This window comes from Mesocricetus auratus, unplaced genomic scaffold (assembly GCF_017639785.1).
Source record: "Mesocricetus auratus isolate SY011 unplaced genomic scaffold, BCM_Maur_2.0 Super-Scaffold_100018, whole genome shotgun sequence".
NCBI classification, from domain to species: Eukaryota; Metazoa; Chordata; class Mammalia; order Rodentia; family Cricetidae; genus Mesocricetus; species Mesocricetus auratus.
The window spans coordinates 2,197,073-2,216,207 of NW_024429199.1; the positions used below are offsets into that span (position 1 = coordinate 2,197,073).

At 43.5% G+C, this 19,135-nt stretch overlaps 1 protein-coding gene and 1 pseudogene across 2 annotated transcripts in view; one reads left to right on the top strand and one right to left on the bottom strand.

Moving 5' to 3' along the window:
- Sesn1 (sestrin 1) overlaps positions 1 to 19,135 on the bottom strand; it is a 75,179-nt gene that overhangs the window by 44,220 nt on the left and 11,824 nt on the right. The window lies entirely within an intron of this gene.
- On the top strand, positions 317 to 918 carry LOC110341473 (annotated as a pseudogene).

Sequence of the window (19,135 nt, forward strand, 5' to 3'; positions counted from 1 at the left end):
TAAAAAGAAATGAACATCAACCTCATATATAATCTTTAAGAAAAAATAAGAGGAGGTAATATTTTCCAATTCAAAGGTGGGGGAAGGGCAGGTAGACACCCCTTTTGAATATGGTAGGTGTGGAGGCAATTCATTCAGGACTGACTGACAGCCAGCTGCCCTGACTGGGAGGTTAAACTGATTAGCAACCCTGTTCACATCTTAGAGGAAAAGCATGTTTATTAAGAGGATACGAGTAGAATGGAAGGTGTCCTTGACTCTGAATTAGATTTGAACCTGTCCCCTGAACAGCTACAGGATTTCGGAAGCTGAGTCAATGTTATCAGATGAGTGAGAATCCAGACCAGAGCTTTTGGTTAAATCTGTTCAGAATACCTACACAGGCATGGCCGGGACAAGGGCTAGCAGAGTACCTACACACCCACGCCTGGGAGTCAGAAACTGAAAATGTCTCTTACTTATCCCTCCTTCCAGTGACTGAGGCGTCAGAATGCAGCAGGTTACCATTCCTCCAAGGTGGTCCCTTCTTCAGCTGTTCTGAGGAGCTTTGGGATGATGTGAGATGGAGAAGAGACAAAGTGTATGGGAGTCCCAGAGGTTTTGTCCACTCCAGAGTCCTTGCTGTTGCTATGTGATAGTTCTTCTTTCACTCTTAACCTAACATGGGCCGGTCTGGGCTCAGATGAGCACTTAGTGTTTGCACAAGATGAGTTGCAGGATTAAGAAACGACTTCCTCTTTGGTGAGAAGAATGAGTAGTATTCCATGGTCCCTCTGGACTCGGGAACTGGACCATGAAAGTTTGATTTCTGCTACTTGTGCACAACTGGCAAGAAATGCAAAACCCTGCAGCAATGCAGGAAATGCAACACCTGCAGCAATGGAGGAAATGCGCACATTCGCACATTGGTTCTGGTGAGGAGCAGTGCAGACTCTGGGCCCGGTCGCCAGTGGAAAAGATGCCCAACTGCACAGCTGAAGGCTGTGACCACACATTTGTGTGGCCAGATCACTTCACCTTGAAACTCACTGCAATGAGCAGGCTAACCCTTGAAACTCACTGCAATGAGCTGGCTCCTTCATCTGCCCACAGACGGTTCATGAGGACACGCGATGGGGAGAAACCCTTATTGCCATGAGTTCGTGTGTGGTGAGCATTCACCACAGCTAGAAATCTGAAGAACCCTGTCACATCCACACAGGAGAGAAGCCTTTCCTCGGAGAGGCCCAGGGATGTGGCCAAGCCTTTGCAAAGTAGCCGAGCCCCTGGAAACGGATGGTAGTTCACTCAGGAGAGAAACCTCATCAGTGCCGAGTGTGTGGGAAGACCCCTCTCAGAGTGGGGGCAGGAATGTGCATATTCGAAAGGATCACTTGCAGCTGGGGACAACTGGGAGTCGAGACCAGAACAAACTGCTGAGCCACAATGGGCGGTAGTTTGTGGAGAGGTTCAGTAAAAGCTGGGGTCTGTGGCTTCCCAGTCAGCCCCGAGGGGGTCCTCACGTCTACAAATGCCATTTCCACCACATCACTCAGTCGGGGAGGCGGGCCTACTCACGTCTGGGTCTTAACTGGGACAAGTTCGCAGAAGTCACTAAACCGGGGAGATTTAACAGAAAGACTTGAGTGTACTGACTCCTGGAAGAGCAGTTCTACCCGACCCCAGAGTGCATGATGGGAACAGATCCAAAGGCTCACATCGTGCCGTAACTAAATCTGAGGACAGAGACCCCGCCTTGCCCCTGTTCATCTTTCCTGGCAGAGAAGAGGGAAGTCTGAGGCTTTTCTTCAGCCTCCGTGTGATGCAGACAGTGAGGTGGTGACTGTGGGCAGTCTCTCCTCACGGCCAGCATGTGGGGCAGACTTCTCCAAAGGCAAGCTTAGCTATTTGCTGGTGACGGTTTTCATTCTTGATCCAGTTATCTTTTCATATGGTTAAACGATGTCCTGCTTCCAACCACAGAACCTCAACAGGAAGTTGAGTTTTCGAGGTGCTTTGTTGCTTTGAAGAAGGGAGTGATGCCAATTATGCTGTGGCGTTCACTCTTTAGCAACCAGAGCAAAAGCGGGAAACATAAATTACTTGAATTTGTCCTCTGCTCAGCTGAGGTTCTAGCTTATCCTGTACACCTCTATTTGGTCACTTTGTTGTTGTTATTTGTTTATGGGACTAAAAAAATATGTTATAAGCGGGTTTTGTTTATTTGGTTTTTTTCTAAGTTAAAAATCACATGATCTAGAGTTTCAGTTTTCCTTTAAAATAAATTAAACAACCCCGTCCAAAAGAAAAAAAAAGAATAAGCTACTAATAAGAATATTAGCAAGCAATTCAGCAAGAGAACAAATATTATATCCAATGACTTATTACACATAAGCTTGATCAATGTCTAAAAAATCATCAATGTAACCTCCCACACTAACAGAATAAAGAAGAAAAAAGCTGGGTGGTGGTGGCTCACGCCTTTAATCCCAGCACTCTGGAGGCAGAGGCAGGTGGATCTCTGTGAGTTCGAGGACAGCCTCCAAAACAATACAGAGAAACCCTATTTCGAAAAAACAAAAAAAGAAAATAAACAAATAAAAAACTACATGTCTGGGGCTATGGTTCAGTGGTAAAGCATTTTTCTAGCATGTGTGAGGCTGTGGGTTCAATCCCCAGGACTGATAAAAAGAAACAAAATACTACATGTCTGTCTGATGTTGGTTTGAAACCTAGATAAAACAAATTTAAAGTGGAGAATTATAAACAGGCACAGAGGTGCTCACATGTAAGTCCTGCAGAGACAGAGGCAGGGAGATCAGGACCTTAAGGTCACCCTTGGTGACAGGGCAAATTCTAGGATATCTATCCTGAGACATCTCAATTTTTTTGTTTGTTTTGTTTTGTTTTGTTTTGTTTTGTTTTGTGAGACAGGGTTTCTATGTTGTAACAGCCCTGGCTGTCCTGGAACTCGCTCTGTAGACCAGGCTGGCCTTGAACTCAGAGATCTGCCTGTTTCTGCCTCCCAAATGCTGGGACTAAAGGTGTGCACCACTATTACTGCCTTTCTCGATTAATAAAAAATTAGAAGAAATTAAGAACTGTAAATAGGGATCATCATAAAATGAAGCAAAGTAAAGGCAGCAAGTACAGGAAGACGGGGTAATTACAACTCTGTATATGAAGTAAATACGTTGACCAATCTAACACAGAGCCCAGTACACTATCTATCATCTAATTTAAGAACTTTTGAACAGACTCTGTAGCTCCACGGCTTCCATTCCAAGCACCTACCCTAGCTGTAGAGATGTTTATTGAAATGAGTAGACTTTGAGTCTGTGCTTCTGGTACATGATGTTTTGATTTATTTGCAGAGATCTGCCTGCCTCTGCCTTCCTAGTGCTGGGATTAAAGGTATGCACCACCATGCCAGGCTAATAAATATCTTTAAAATAAAAAGGAAGTGTATTGCTTGAACAGAGTGGACCCTTGGATAGACTGACCAGTATAATGTGCACTCTTTTGGATCCCAAAGATTTGGGTGGTATTCACTCCATAGTTGAGTCCATTTTATTAATTAGAATTACACTAATGGAAATTAATTTCATTCACAAAATATTTCCTGATGTAACTGAATTCTATGATGAATGATCTATGTAATAGTTACACTTTGTATAGTAGCTTCAATTCTTAGCTTCCCCAAATTCTAACTGAAATTAATTTGCTTTCCATAAGTAACTATCTGAAAACTGATCACCTATCAAGTTTGGGCAACTTTAGGATTCTTCCATTATGAGTTGCCTTAGTAGCCATTATTTTATATCATATCTTATTTCACCAACCATGACAAGAAAATTCTATCTGTATTTTCATTAGTAATAAATTTGAGATTATCTCTTCTCTCAAATTTTATCTTATTCATTTTTTCTGATTTTTGTTTGCTTTTGTTTTTAAGATAGTTCTGCTATGTGGCCTAGTAGTCTTGATTTCTTGATCTTCCTGCCTCCTTGAAGTCCTGGGATAGCAGAAGTGTGCCACCACACCTGGAGCTCTAGTTTTAATAATGTTATTGGCAAACTGTTTCCTTTGGGGGTGGGGATGGGGATTTGGACAAGGCTGTTTACATATAGTTAGTTCTAAGTGACTGTTTTCTGAATTTTCTGCTAATTATTTAGACCAATGATAAACAGATGATGGACAGCATGCTAACCCAAACTCCATTTCCAACTCTCTTCTCATGCCTGCTACAGATGCTATAAACGTTAAACACCTGACTCCTGACATCTTTGAGAGGCCATGTTACCCAGTTCTGGCTGGTGAGATACAAACAGAAGACTGCTGGCATGGCCTCTCCTCTTCTTGCCTTCCTTCCACCGGGAACACAGGCAGCCTCTGAGATTCCCTCAGTGAATCTTGCCCTCCTAACATCTCATCCTTGTAGTTAACTCCCTTCCAAATTCTACCAGGGTTGTGTGAAGAGCCAAATATGACAGAATGCTATGTCACTTCTAAAATCATGCTATAGAAGACACTGCACTTCTGTGTTCTCGTCTCCAGCCTCCCCTTTCCCCCACACATCTTATGCTTCTCTTAGGCATGTGTTTTGGGGTAGGTCTGCTTGAGCACCATGAAGAGACTCCGTCAGTGAAGAACTGAACCCTCTTCCAATGCACATGTGAGTTATTTCTGGAAGCCAATTTCCAGCATGGCTACCTTCAGAGACTTCAGCCCCGGGTGAGACCTTAACTTTAACCCCAAGGATTCTGAGCCAAAAACCTCCTAGCCAAGCCACTTAGAAGTGATCAACACACACAGCAGGGTAAGGGAATGAGTGAATAGCTACTGTTTCAAGCTGACACTTTCAGTGTAGTGATACTCATAAACAGATAATAAAAACAGTGAATTTTGAAAATGTAACAAACATTTTTGACCTAAGGATAGCAGAACATTGTTATTGCCACTAGCATGCACCTAAATTAAGATTTTTTTTTGGCGAAGGAAAACCCCTGTCCCTTTACAACACGGGCTGTAGCTCCTCCCACTGACATCTGCAGTGGACCACATCCTCACTGAAATCCCCAGCCATTCCCAAGGCCCAACTAAGTCTCACAGAAAGTCTCCTTTATTCGAGACTCTTGCCTCTCCTCAGAAGTCCCTATTTCTCTTATCTTCTGGAGCATAGATGTTTATTGTTTGACAGACTGTCCTGTCCTAGTATTTAAACAGTGGCTAGGATTAGTCCATTCCGCCAGCAACTGATTACAATTCTTGTAACAGAATGTTGCCTATTTCTTGTAATCACATGACTACTTTTGGCTCCTAGTTTTAAAACTTCACTCACACGCATGTCCCCTGTGCCCCACTCCACCCCAGCCCAACACAAATAATCCAGGAATGGACTCCAGGCTCTGGGCCCCTATGGATTTCTTTTGAGGATAATCTGCTTTACTACAAGGATCCTAGGAAAATGCTTCAGCCAAGAGTAGGCAGGGACTGATTGTAATGAGAACATTGATGAGTTTAGGGCAGAAAAGGTTCTCCTAAGAGCCCAGTGGAACAGCCCTCTTCTTGTTGCAACTGTCCAGACACCAAGAGCTGCTCACAAGGATGAGAAGGAGCGCTTCATCTGGCACAGAGGGAAAAGCCTTGCTTTGTTTTTCCTTTTCAAGTGGACAATTGCTAAGAGATAGAGGCTACACAGTCCCAGAAGAGGAAGAAAAATGACAGGAAGTCCCGATCCACATTTGTTCAAAATCATCAAACAATCTAGGCAACTGGTAGCTACTCATGTGATAGCTTTTAAGTTTTCAGCAATTCTTGGCAAACACAAGAAGAGAAAATAATGTCTGCAGAACTCTGCCCTAGAAGGCTGCACACTGTCAAGTCTCTTGCCCTTTAGAAGTGTCAGGGGCGGGTACCTGAGAAAGGAAACTTAGCTGGAGTATAGCCTTCGCTCTATGAGATAACACATGATGTCAAGTATGCTGTATTTGAGGAAAGATCAAACTTCAGTCTCCCAATACTCATGTGTCTCCATGTGAACCACTATATCCATACAAAATTTATAGATAGTAACTTTCTTTCCTTTCTTTTCTTTCTTTCTTTCTTTCTTTTTCTTTTTCTTTTCTTTTCTTTTTTTTTTTTTTTTTTTTTTTTGAGACAGGGTTTCTCTGTATAACAGCTCTAGTTATTCTGGAACTAGTTCTGTAGACCAGGCTGGCCTCGAACTCACAGAGATCTACTTACCTCTGCCTTCCAAGTGCTGGGATTAAAGGCATGTGCCACTACAGCCTGGCAGATAATAACTTCTTAAAATTTTAGCCAACCTGAGGAGCCATTTCCTATGGTGATAATGCATGGCTTTAATCCCAGCACTCAGGAGGCAGAGGTAGTCAGATCTGTGAGATCAAAGCCAGCCTGGTTCTACAGAGTGAGTTCCAGGATAGCCAGAGCTAAAGAGAGACCCCCTTCTTGAAAAAAAATTAACTTTAACTTTGAGGCATAAAACACAATGTAGAATTTAAACCAGCTGAATAACCCCTGGATGTTAAATGGACTTCTTAACACAGTCAAACAGGCAAAAAAAAAAGCTTCATAGAAATATGACAGCTGCCAGTCCAATAATAATCGCTAGTTTTGCTCCTAATGTTTATCCAACGACATCTGTTGAGAACAAATGCAATATGGGTTGCTAAATTCTTTTATTCTAAAAAGCAATCCCTTCTACACTAGATTAAAAAGGAAACCACAAAAACAGCTACACTCTTGATACTAGCCTCCATCACATAGAAGTCCATATGCCCTTCCTTTTACCTTTAAATGCTGTCATATTAACGTGTGTGTGGAATGAAGATAAATTCAGTTCAAATATTTTACCTGTGTGTGTATATGGGTGTGTGTGTCTGTGTCTGAGTGTGTGTGTGTGTGTGTAATGAAGATAAATTCAGTTCAAATATTTTACCTGTGTGTGTATATGGGTGTGTGTGTGTCTGTGTCTGTGTCTGTGTGTGTCTGAGTGTGTGTGTGTGTAATGAAGATAAATTCAGTTCAAATATTTTACCTATGTGTGTATATGGGTATGTGTGTGTGTGTGCATGTGCACACACGCACATTTGCGAGCATGTGCTGGCCAAAGGATAACCACAGGTACCATCCTCAGGAATCCCACTCAGCTGGTGACCAAGCCTTCTTCATATGTCCCTTGTGGAGGGACACCAGACTACATCTGATCTGGAATTAACTAAAATCCAAGTGTCTGGGAATACCTGTGAGGATTTTTCTTAATTAAATCATTTGAACTGGGAAAACCCACTTTTAATCTGGATTTTTTTTTGGCGTGGGAAAGACACACCTTTAATCCAGATCTTTTAAGGTGGGAAGGTCCACCTTAACCTGGGCAGCCACAAAGGACAAGGAAGAAGGCAGCTTTAGCTCTATGCCTGTTTGCTCTCACCTTTGCTAGAAAGTCCATTCCTTCACCGGCATTAGAGCCTGCTCCTTCAGGATCCCAGTGTATACTGAAGACCAGCTGAGACATCCAGACTTGTGACCTTAATTCTGTTCCTCTAGACGACCCCAATAAGCCTGGAGCTTATCAGTTAGGCTAACTGGTTGGACAGTGAGCTTAGGGGTCCTCCTGTCTCTGTGCATGCCACCATGCCCAGATTCTTGTGCTTGTGAACCCAGTACCCGAGTGAGGGAGCTCCCCAGCCCTGGTTCTGTTCTCTCCTCTGCTGCCCCTACTGGCCATCCCAATAACATATTAGTCTAAACGTGGATACTCTGCCTGAGCCTTTTCTGCCATTTGAGTGTTTCCTCCATTCCCGGGAAGGCAGGCCCAGGCTGGAACAATGAAGCTGAACTCCACCCTCAGAGGAAGGGCAATGTGAGCAAACTCAGGGACGTCCCCTTTGCTCCTGCACTGTAGTCTCTGACCTACTGCCAGTCTTGCCTGAAGGCACCAAAGAGGCCTAGGCCCCAGTTAGTGGTAACCTGTGCTTCTTGAATAGAGACTGAAGACTTCTCAGTAAATAGTTTTCAACTGATCCCTTATGTGTGCAATCCTGATCTATAATTTCACTCCTTAGGCATGTTTATCAAATATTACCAGTTCTAACTACACAGCCTTTACTTGTCAAGTTTTTTTTTTTTTGAGAGAGAGAGACTATTGATTCTTCTTTTAATTGACTTATTTGGTGCTTATAAAGATCTTAGAAAAAAAGTCACAGAAATACACAGCAATGACAATGAACTAATCTGTTTCAGAGGAAGAACAAACCCTCAAAGGCATAGATAATTCTGTCCCTCATTTACCTTTAGGGGTCAGAAACAGCAGGGCATGGATGACTAAAGCAGGTCCAGCACCTGTAGGCTGCCTAAGTCTTCTCTAACTATACTGAACAGTCTCATTTATGCATGGGTGACTTTAGCAGTGATGTCTCAGGCAGCCTTGAGAGAGTTGCTGGAGATTAGGTACTGGAAGGTGGAAAATGGCCCCCAAGGGAGAGGATCAGGAGAGCCGGCTTATCAGGGGAGGCCTGGAGAAACTTGGAATGTTCACAGAGATGAGGGCAATTAGCAGAGAGCAGAGGGAAGGGAGTCCATCCTCCCTGAAGACTGCTGCATGTCCCTGAGCTGAATCTTCAATGCTCACAGTGTCACCTGAGTCGGAAGCTGAGGCTAAGGCTTCTTTCTGTCACTGTGCGTGTTACTGTGTGCCGATGTGGGTCCTCCCGCTTTTAAGCCTCCAGTGATAGTTTCTGTCACCAGTCTTGTGTTGCCATCTTTTGACTGTCTTCCCACTTCATCTGGAAACTCCTGTCAGGAAGTGCTGCCATTTGCATACAAAGGTATTAAAGCATGGGGGTGGCGTTTTAAAGTATTCATTACTGTGTGTGTTGGGAAGTAACACATGTGGAGACCACAGGAAACTTTTGGGAGGCAGTTCCTATCCTGGCACCAGGGGTCCAGGGACTGAACTCAGGACTGAACTTTGGATCCAGAAAGTGCCTTATACAAGTGTGCTTGTACTTAAGAATTCAAAATTTTATCATACTCTTATTAGTGTATATTCATGGTACAAAATAACAGGTTTCAATATATTTTCGCGCATGTATATAATATACTTTGGTGACATTCACTCCATAGTTAGACTTTTTTTTTTTTTTTTGGTTTTTTATGAGACAGGGTTTCTCTGTATTGTTTTGGAGGTTGTTGGTCCAGCCTGGCCTCGAACTCATAGAGATCCGCCTGCCTCTGCCTCCCGCCCAGCCATAGTTAGACTTTTAAAGAAAGAAACTCATGAAAATCTAAAATTAATTTCATTGATTTATGCACATCAGTTCTGAAATGAGCAGAAGAAATAAAATCATGTTGTTTATAATTATGTATCCAAAGAATTAACACACATTTATGGCTTATACTGTACCTCTAGGTACGCCCCTCAAGGCTCATGTGAAGGCTTGGCCACCAATTGGTGGTACTTTAGACTGTGCCTGGGTCACAAGGGCTCTGATGTCATCAATGGGCTACTCCACTGAGGGAAACTGGGAAAATAATGTCTAGTTGGAGGAAGTGGGTACCTGTGTATACCTACTGCTCCTGGTCGTCCCCCGTGTCCATCCGTCTGTGTCATTATCAGTATTCTTGCAGGTTTATACAAATTGCTCTACTAGGATGATTTACAGATTTCTAAGGATATTTACTCCTTTCCTTTCCTGTTTCCATCTACTTATTTGATTTTCACATGCCTATATTTTTTCATGATTTAATTTTAAAAGAAAAAGCAGTCCATTATCATTTAAATAACTGAAAAGTCACTTGGCTTTAGAACACTTAGCTGTGCCTCTCATGGCATCTGGCCATGGGGACACGGGAGGGAGACTTTAATGCACTGGGGAGGGGGGGGCTAGGAAGAGAGGCACAGTGAGGAACTCAAGATGAAAAGAGCAGAGCAAAGGCAAAGGCAGCCCCAGACTGAGGTTCCTGTTTGCTTGTGTTCCAGCTCAGGATTGCCCTGAACTCCTCTGTCATCCTCTGCCTTTGGGGAACACAGTACCATTCCCGGCCTTACATTTTAAGTCTTTCCTTTCCTCTTTAAAAAACCATATAAAAAGCCAAAGGAAGCAAAGTGCTAAAATGCCTTATGGAGGTCAAGATGCTCTCCTCTTTATTTGCCTGAAGATAAAACTGAAGCTGGGGTTGGGAGAAGGAGAGAGGTTGTAGAGGGCATAAAAATCACAGAAAAATAATGTAGCAGATGCATATTTAAGTTGATTTAAAGATAATACAATGCATATAAGAAATACCATGTAATGTTTACATACATATATATGTATACATATACAATGTTTTGCATATGCTAAGAACATTAATTTTTTTAATTAAAAGAAATCCAAACAGAACATCAGCAAATTGGAACTTAGCACGCTAAGCGGTTTGCCCCAGTAGAGAGCCAGTGAGAACCAGCATGTGTACACAGCAGCTGGACAGAAACACTCTGGAACATGACAGGTTTGTGTGTCTCGTGTTACAGGGGCCATGGCTTTGTTTCTAGAATCATGTGCCTCTAACCCACATGAACAGGAGCACCTGCAGCTCATCATAAGACACTCAAGCACAATTCCAGCCACACAGAAAGAGGGTCGTAACTGAGAGGCGTGAGCTAATGTTTAACCAGCAAACTTTACTCTTCCTGCTTAAAACTCAACTTCCAATTTTTAGAGGTTTTCTCTAAAAGTTTAAGGGAAAAATAAGTGTTACATGCATATGGTTGCTCAAGTTGTAGGAGTGAACTCCCAACCTTCCAGCACCCACCTCCCAAGTGCTGGGATGTCTGGTATGCACAGCTACACCCAACTTAGCTGTGGTTCTCAATTTTTTTGTAGGGGGTAATCTTTGAAAATTTGATAAACTTGGGCTTTCCCCAAAAGTACATGCAAGCATACACTGCTTTCTATGCAACTGACGGGACACACAGATTCCTAAAAGGCCAAATCTTCCATGTGCACCAGTAAGCTGGCACTCTTCCAAGACTACTCTCAGCCCTGCAGACCCACTCCCTGGAGAACAGGAATGACCTCCTTTATTAATAAGTTTTTATTTAATTAATTCTAATGGTTAGTGCATCAAAATCACAATTCTAGGGGCTAGAGAGACGGCCCAGTCGTTAAGATGGCACACTGTCTTGCAGAGAACATGAGTTTGATTTCCAGCTCTTGGGTCAGGACACCCAGAACCACCTGTAGCTCCAGTTTCATGAGTTCCAACATCTCTGGCTTCCACAAGCACTGCACTTACGTGCACACAGATAGACAGACAAACAGACAGATACACACACACACACACACACACACACACACACACAAATTTTAAACAAAGCACATAGTTTCACAAGCTGAAGAGACAGCTCAGCAAGACAATTAAGAGTACTCGCTCTTCTTCTAGAAGATCCAGGTTTGGTTCCCAGAACCCATAATGGGCTTAACTCCAGCTACTGGGGACCCAACACCCTCTTCAGGCCTCCCTGGGCACCTACACATATATGGCATGTACACCCATGTGTGTGTACACACATACACACACACACACAAAATTGTAAAAAAAATGATACTCATACTCAATTCCTTGTTTTAAAAATAAAGTGTTATGCTGGGTGGTGGCGGAGGCGGTGCACGCCTTTAATCCCAACACTCAGGAGGCAGAGGCAGGCGGATCTCAAGAGCTCAAGGCCAGCCTGGTCTACAGAATGAGTCCCAGGACAGCCAGGGCTGTTTCACAAAGAAACACTGTCTCAAAAAACAGTGTGTGTGTGTGTGTGTGTGTGTGTGTGTGTGTGTGTGTGTGTGTGTGTTTCAACACTATAGTAGTTTTGAGTTGAACTCTGTCACCCACACAAGCTGGATGACAGGCAAGTCAGATGACCTACCTCTCCAGCTCAGTTTCCTGGTATTGAGTGACTGGGTAAAAGCTCCTGTGCGTGTACACAGGCCTGAGAATAGCATTTGCAGGGAGGTTAGGTTAGCGTAAGATCAGTGAGATCAGCAGCCTCCACTTTTCTTCCTCCAACATACCCTGTGCCTGGAACTGTCTCACAGGTGCTAGGAGCTCAGCTTAAGAGATAAGAGACCAATGCTGTAACCAGTAAATGGTTATTTTCTGAATAGATGTAGAAATGAAACCAGTTAAGCCCGAATATTTAAACTTGGAATTACTCCCTTTCTCCCTTCAGATTCCCTCTAGAATAAAAAACAAAACAACAATAACAACAAAAATATTCTTCTCTTGAGGCCTACAGCATCAAAAAAACAAAAACGAAAAAACCCAAACCCCCCCCCAAAAAACAGAACAACAACAACAAAAAAAACCAAAACCCACCAACCCTAGAGTTCAGTTGAGTAAGAGCGCCATCTAGTGCTCATAAAGTTAACCATCTGAGAAGTCAGTAAATACCCTGGGTGAGGGGAGCACAAACAAATGCAAAATTAGTAGGAAAGAAAGCTGTCTTCATTTGTCAGCAAATTTATAGAGAATCAAACATTTGCAGCTTTAGACATTAGTGTACACACACACACACACACATACACAGAAACATACTTCAGAGTACCCTGACATTCTACTTCCTGCAGAAGTCATCCTGTGAATACAAACTGGAACACAGTAGACCCCCTATATCCATGGCTTCTATTTCCATGGCTTTACAATGGTTGGCCATGGCTATCCACAGCCAGAAATAAACAATGCTTACGTTTCAGATTATACGCTGTTCTGAGGAACACTATGGGATGTTACACCATCCTGCGGGGTTGTGCCTCGTCCCCCTTTCCAGAGTACCCGAGCCATCTACACAACGCACTGAGTGTTCAGTTAGCGGCTACCTCAGTACTGTGGGGCTTATGTTTAAGTAGTGTGCACACAGTAATTCCACAATGTGTCATCGTTCCTAGGCGTTTAGCTCACTCTCCTCATCATGGGGGCACTGACAGTAGCTTATGCTTTTCTACATTTCAGTGGGATAGAAATCTTCAAATTTTTTGTCAATTATATAATTATCTTGTGTGATTCTGAAACAGCTAAAATCCATAAGGATTAGCTCATAGAATAAAGAAATTATCTTACTGCCACCCTTTCAGATACCAGTAAGTTGGTAGTAATATTCACCAGCTTCAGTTTGAGAGGTTTTTGAATGGAGATTTGTGTTGGCAAAATATTTATTCCCATTCATTTTACATTTGAGGATTTGTTTTTATTTTCACTATGTGTGAGATTTGGCGAAAGAAAGCTGTCTGCCACTTCCCCCCCTCTGGACAAGGGCAGCCTGGGAAGTCTCCTGGAACTGCACAGGCCTGAAGGGAGAGGCAAGGAGGAAGATGAAGACGCCAGAGGCACATAGGCCTCTCCTCCTGAGGCTTGACGGACCCTGACTAAGGAGGGGATAGGGCCTGGAGAGGGGCATCTCCTGGTAAAGATGGCATGAAATTTCTTCATCTGGAGATTGCTTGCAAGTGTGGAAGGAATCAGACCAAGCTCATACTATCCCTTTGTTATCGAGTATGTTTTCATTCATTAGATTCTTCGCATGAACTCTCAATAACAGCTTTCCTTACAGCATGCAGGGAGGTCCCTTTCTCCCAAGCCCTAGCTCCAGGAGAGGTTGTCTCCTGGTAAAGATGGCATGAAATTTCTTCATCTGGAGATTGCTTGCAAGTGTGGAAGGAATCAGACCAAGCTCATACTATCCCTTTGTTATCGAGTATGTTTTCATTCATTAGATTCTTCGCATGAACTCTCAATAACAGCTTTCCTTACAGCATGCAGGGAGGTCCCTTTCTCCCAAGCCCTAGCTCCAGGAGAGGTTGTTACAGCAGGCTGCTTTCAAAATTACCCTCGCTGACCCCACATCCTGGTATTCACTACTGTGTAATTTTCCCTTCAGTAATCTACTGAGTTTGAGTATGGGCTGGACCTCAGCAATTGCTCTGAGTTAAAATATTACGGCTAAAGTGATGGTTTGTCTCCTTCCAGATTGTGTTGTGAAAAACTGTAACTTGTGTTTTGCTGACAGACTCTGCCTCTCCTCATGTATTTCCTGATGACACAGATGGAGAGGCCTACATGGTAGTCCTGAGCCATCTCCAAAATGGGAACCCTCACTCTGCAGCTCTCAAGGGACAGAATCCTACCAGAATCCTACATGCTCACCTGAGCCTTTAGCCTTCACAGCTTTTGCTAGGCTAAGATCTTAGCTGCAGCACTGTGAAAGACCCTCAAGGAGGGTTCCAGCTACACTGTGCCACAGAAACTTCAAGATCGTAGCTGTGTGCGGTTTCAAGCCACCAAAAGCATTCTGGTTGAATTTAGTTAGTCAGCAGAGGGACTTCAGCTGGCTTCACCGGCTGTTGCCAACTCCCCAGTCATTACCTAACCTGGACTCCCCTTCCGCACTTGGTACAAGTGACACTTCTTTTGCCAGTTTACAGATTAGGTCCTTTCCACATCACTGTCATGGTGTCTGCCTCCTACTTGGGGGCTGTTGTACCTTCTTCAGCATCTTCAGTAACAGGGAATCTGGGCAAACCTCTTCCTCCATCCCTAGTGGCCAGACCAGTGTAGAGCTCACACAGGCGAGCGTGCACACATGCACACACACACCCTGCCCGAGCATTGCTAATTTTATTGCTTTTGTGCTGTTTCTATTATTATTTGCCAGCTGGAATGGAAACACATCCGGAGTTTAACAAGTATTGCTATGCCAGCATTCTCCGGACAGACACCAGTCCTAGCTGAGGCTTTAAGGTTAATTCTTATTTAGGCAGGATTCAAGGTAGTTCAGCTACCTTTCAGGGAGCAGAAACAGCATAAATGTATGGATTGAAATGCTAAAAATGGCATCTTAGGAACTGTCAGTTACTGCAAGCTTCCCTGGTTCCTTTAGCCACCTCCATCTTTAATTCCGATGGGAAAGCGGTGTAGTGAGAAACATGGGGGCAGAGACTGGACTTTTAGCATTTGGGAGGCAGACATGGGTTGATCATGAAGTTTGAGCCAGTCTGGTCCACACAGCAAGAGCCTGTCTCAGGACAGCAGCACAGGACTAGCACACCAGCACTGGGAGGCAGGTGGAGACATGGAAGGCCAGGAGTTTACGACTGCCCTGGGCACCGAGCAAGTCCAAGGCCAGACTGAGCTACATGAGGCCCTGCCTTAAAAATCAAAACAAAAAAAGCCTCTGATAGACGTCCCAGCTACAAGTTCGCACAGGCCTGACAAATGGAGCAAAGATGATAAAAGGGGCCACGGAAAGGAAACAAAGATGAGGGCAAAACTCACTCTGCAGGCAAAATCAACAGAGCCCGTGCCACGGCCAGCCAGTCATCACACGTCTGCTGTGGGCACGTCTGCTGTGGGCACATCGGGGTTAGAAGCAGCACATGCCTGTGTAAACAGACAGGCTGAGAGGAAAAGTTAATTATTACATTAAGATTCATTCGCTCTATTCAGCTGTCTTTGTATCTCAACAACCCTCATCCTTCCCTGCCCTGAATTACTATAATACTGTCATGCAATCTCCACAGTGATTTTCAATTCTTTTTAAGACAGTAGCATAATATATGTGTGTTACAAGAGTAGGAACTAAAAACACTGCCTCAGCAGTACCATGCTGAAGGAAGCCCGAGTGCCCGGGAGAGGGAAGCCCTTCCTTCCTTCCCCGGCTATAGAAGACCATACACAGGGTGGCTGGATCAGCTCAGCAGACACTTCTGTTCCTGGGAGTGTTTTCTTGCTTAATAAAGTGTCTGTAGCCAGGCCAGGCAGGACCCGTTCTCTACTTCCTCCTGGCACCTGCTGGGATTTTCACCTAACCTGGGCTGTTTTTCTCTTAAACTCTAATAAAAGTGTCCCTGAGTTTCCTTTTGAGTCAATTTCTGAATTCTTTTGTTAATGAGAGTAAGAAGCCTAAAGGGAACCCCCATTTCCTCTTTAACATGCTAGTGTTAAGGGAAAGGAAGGAAAAACAGGCATGATAGGAGAACCAATCGGTAGTCAATAGACAGGGGAGCCTGCCCAACGATCCTAACATTCACCATCTGAGTTCATCTTCTTATTTATAAAAATGTCAGATTTACCACTCAGAATTGTAATTATAAAATTATAGAGATTACAGGAAATCATTCCTTAAGAAATGTGCATGCAGAGTTCTGTAAATTATTTCAGAACATGAATGCACCCTTTGATCATTAAAAGGTATAGCAAGAACTTCTGAGTTTGCAGCTGGATGTGATGTGTTTGCCTATAAGCCCAACACTAAAGATCAGCAGGAGAGAGGATTGGGATAAATTTAAGGCCAGCCTGTGCCAAGCCCACTCAACACCAGATAAAAAGCAGAAAGGGACTTTATAGATTGGTTTGTGTCTGCTGTCCCCTGCCCCTCCTCCTGACCCCATGTCTGAACAGTGTCACCTGCTGTTGACCCTCCTCTAGGAACACTGGAGTCCAAGGAAAGTGCTGCACGCACCCCTCCTCAATGGACAGACCTTTTCAGACTACTCCCCGATGACATCAGAGACGTAGTCCAGTCTGACGGTGGGGGATGCGTGCGCATATGTACACTTGTGCTGGAAGATGCTTTTACCAAACTATGTAGCTCACTAAAGCATTCTATATGTAAAATGCCATGAAGCTAGTACACAGTTAACATTCAGCCAAAGTGATCACTAATATTACAAACCATTCGAATCACCAGTAGCCCTCCTGGGGTGATATATTATTTATGATTTATTAAAGCTTGCCCGAGGGTACAGAAAGTAAAGGCAGTCACAAACTATAGAGGTCAGGTAGTGGTGATACACACGTTTAATCCCAGCAGCCATACCAGTTAGCTACAGAAGCTGAGCAGTGGTGGCACACACCTTTAATCCAAAGACTCAGGACTAAGAGGCAGATGGGTCTGTTAGTTCAAGTTCACACTGACTACCTGAAATTGATCCAGTCCTAAAAGAAACAGCTCACACAAAGGTGATCTCAGCACCTGGGATCACATGCCTTTAATCCCAGCACTAAGGAGGTGGAGACAGAGGATATGACTGGGCTGGGTGGGGGTGGGGGGAATAGGGGAGTGGAGGGGGTGGGTGATGGTGGTGGTGGAGGGGGAATAAAAAGAGGAGGAGACAGGAACTGAGAGCTTTTGCCTCTAAGGATTGGTGGAGACAGGATTGCCATTTCAGCTGGGGAGAGGTAAGTTCTACCGGCTTGGCTGCTTTGCTTTTCTGATCTTCAACTTGAACCCCAATATCTGCTACACCCCCAAAAAAAACCCCAACAACTGTGCTTATATTTTGGCTCCTGCAGATTTCCTAATTATCCCCCCCCCACCCGCCGTGTGTGTGTGTGTGTGTGTGTGTGTGTGTGTGTGTGTGTGTGTGTGTGTGTATGGGAGGGGGCTGCGGATGTAATTCAGTGTAGAACCCTTCCATTTTGAGGACTTGGATGGAAGCCCTAGCAACATACAGATACATACAGCAATTCACAACCTTCTGTAAATCCAGTTCCAGGTGATCCGACACCCTCTTCTGACTTCCTCAGGCACTGGGCATGCATGTGGTGTACACACATTCATGCTGGCAAACATGCATACACTCGAATCAATCTTTAAAAAAATTAAAACAGCAACCTATAACTGTACTCATATATACTATAGAAAAAACACTTTACCAGCAGTTACACTGCTCATTAACGGACTAGCATACATTTTTTTTCTTTTTCAAGAAAAGGTTTCTCTGTGTGTATTCTCACTTTGTAGACCAGGCTGGCCTCGAACTCACAGAGATCTGTTTGCCTTGCCTCCCTGAGTGCTGGGATTAAATGCATGAGCCACCACCACCCAGCTCTATCATACAATTTTAACTTAGTCACAATCTTGATTTATTCTCAAACTTTTTTCCCTGAAATCACCAAAAACTCTTATGAGTGTTTGGTTATCTTCTAATAAACAATACAACAACAAAAACCGTCTTTAGTGACGACACAAAGGATGATTTTAAAGAACTTATTTGAAGAAGTATACTCATTTAAAGATTAGAAGAAGGGAGAGATGTTGTAGAATTCAGAAAAATTCAACAACCCTATTAGTAAGCACTGGATTAAAAGGAAAGGAAGTAACCACAGTTTAGTGTCATTCTATTTGAAAATGAAAGAATAATGATGGCAGTGTGGTTCAGGAGGCAGGGTACTTGTGCCAAGTCTGCCAACCTGAGTTTGACCTGTGGGACCTACATGATGTGGAGAACTGGTTCATACAAGTTGTCTTCTGACTTCTACACATGTGCCATGGCAATGTGAGCACATATATACATACATAAGATAAATAAATGTAATTTAAAACTTTTTAAAAGAAAACAGGAGAGTATTACTCACTCAACATTTGAATATTTGGATTATACAACTCCCTAATTTCCAGAACTCAAAGGAAACATCAAAGACATGGCAGGCTAGAAATAGCAACTGTTTATCTTTTTTTGTTTTTATTTTTATTTTAGACAGAGCCTTATTTTTTTTGTTAGACTGATAAACAAAACAAAATGGCTAGCCTGACATTGACACCACAGGACTTGACACAGTTGTGTAAGATACGTGTAGACCTTCAATGTGGGGGGATGAACTGCGGGGCTCCCTCTGTCTCTGTGCACACCCTTGCATGTTCCTTATAGCATCTCTGCATTGCACGTAATGCTTACACAGTGTAATGGTGGTTGCACTGTGTTGTTCAGGGAATGACAAGAGTGTGCACGCTCAGTACACATACAATCCCCCTCGGAAAAATTTGCTTTTTGTTTTTAAAACAGGATCTCATGAGTTGGTTCCAACTTACTATTAGCTGAGGATGACCCTGAGTTTCTGGTTGTCCTTCCTCTGCCTTCCAAGACTGGGAGTACAGGCATGTACCACCACGCCGGCTGGGCTCAAGTCCAAGGTTTTGTGTGTGCCAGGCAAGCAAACACTCTACCAACCTACCTGATCAGCCTACCTACCCACTTCTGATCTTCAGGTAGTTAAACATGCTGATATGGACCAATAGACATGGGGGAAAAGTATATTTAGAAACAAAATAAATGTAACTGTTTGTTGATAGTTGCCATTAATGAGTATTTTATATATATTA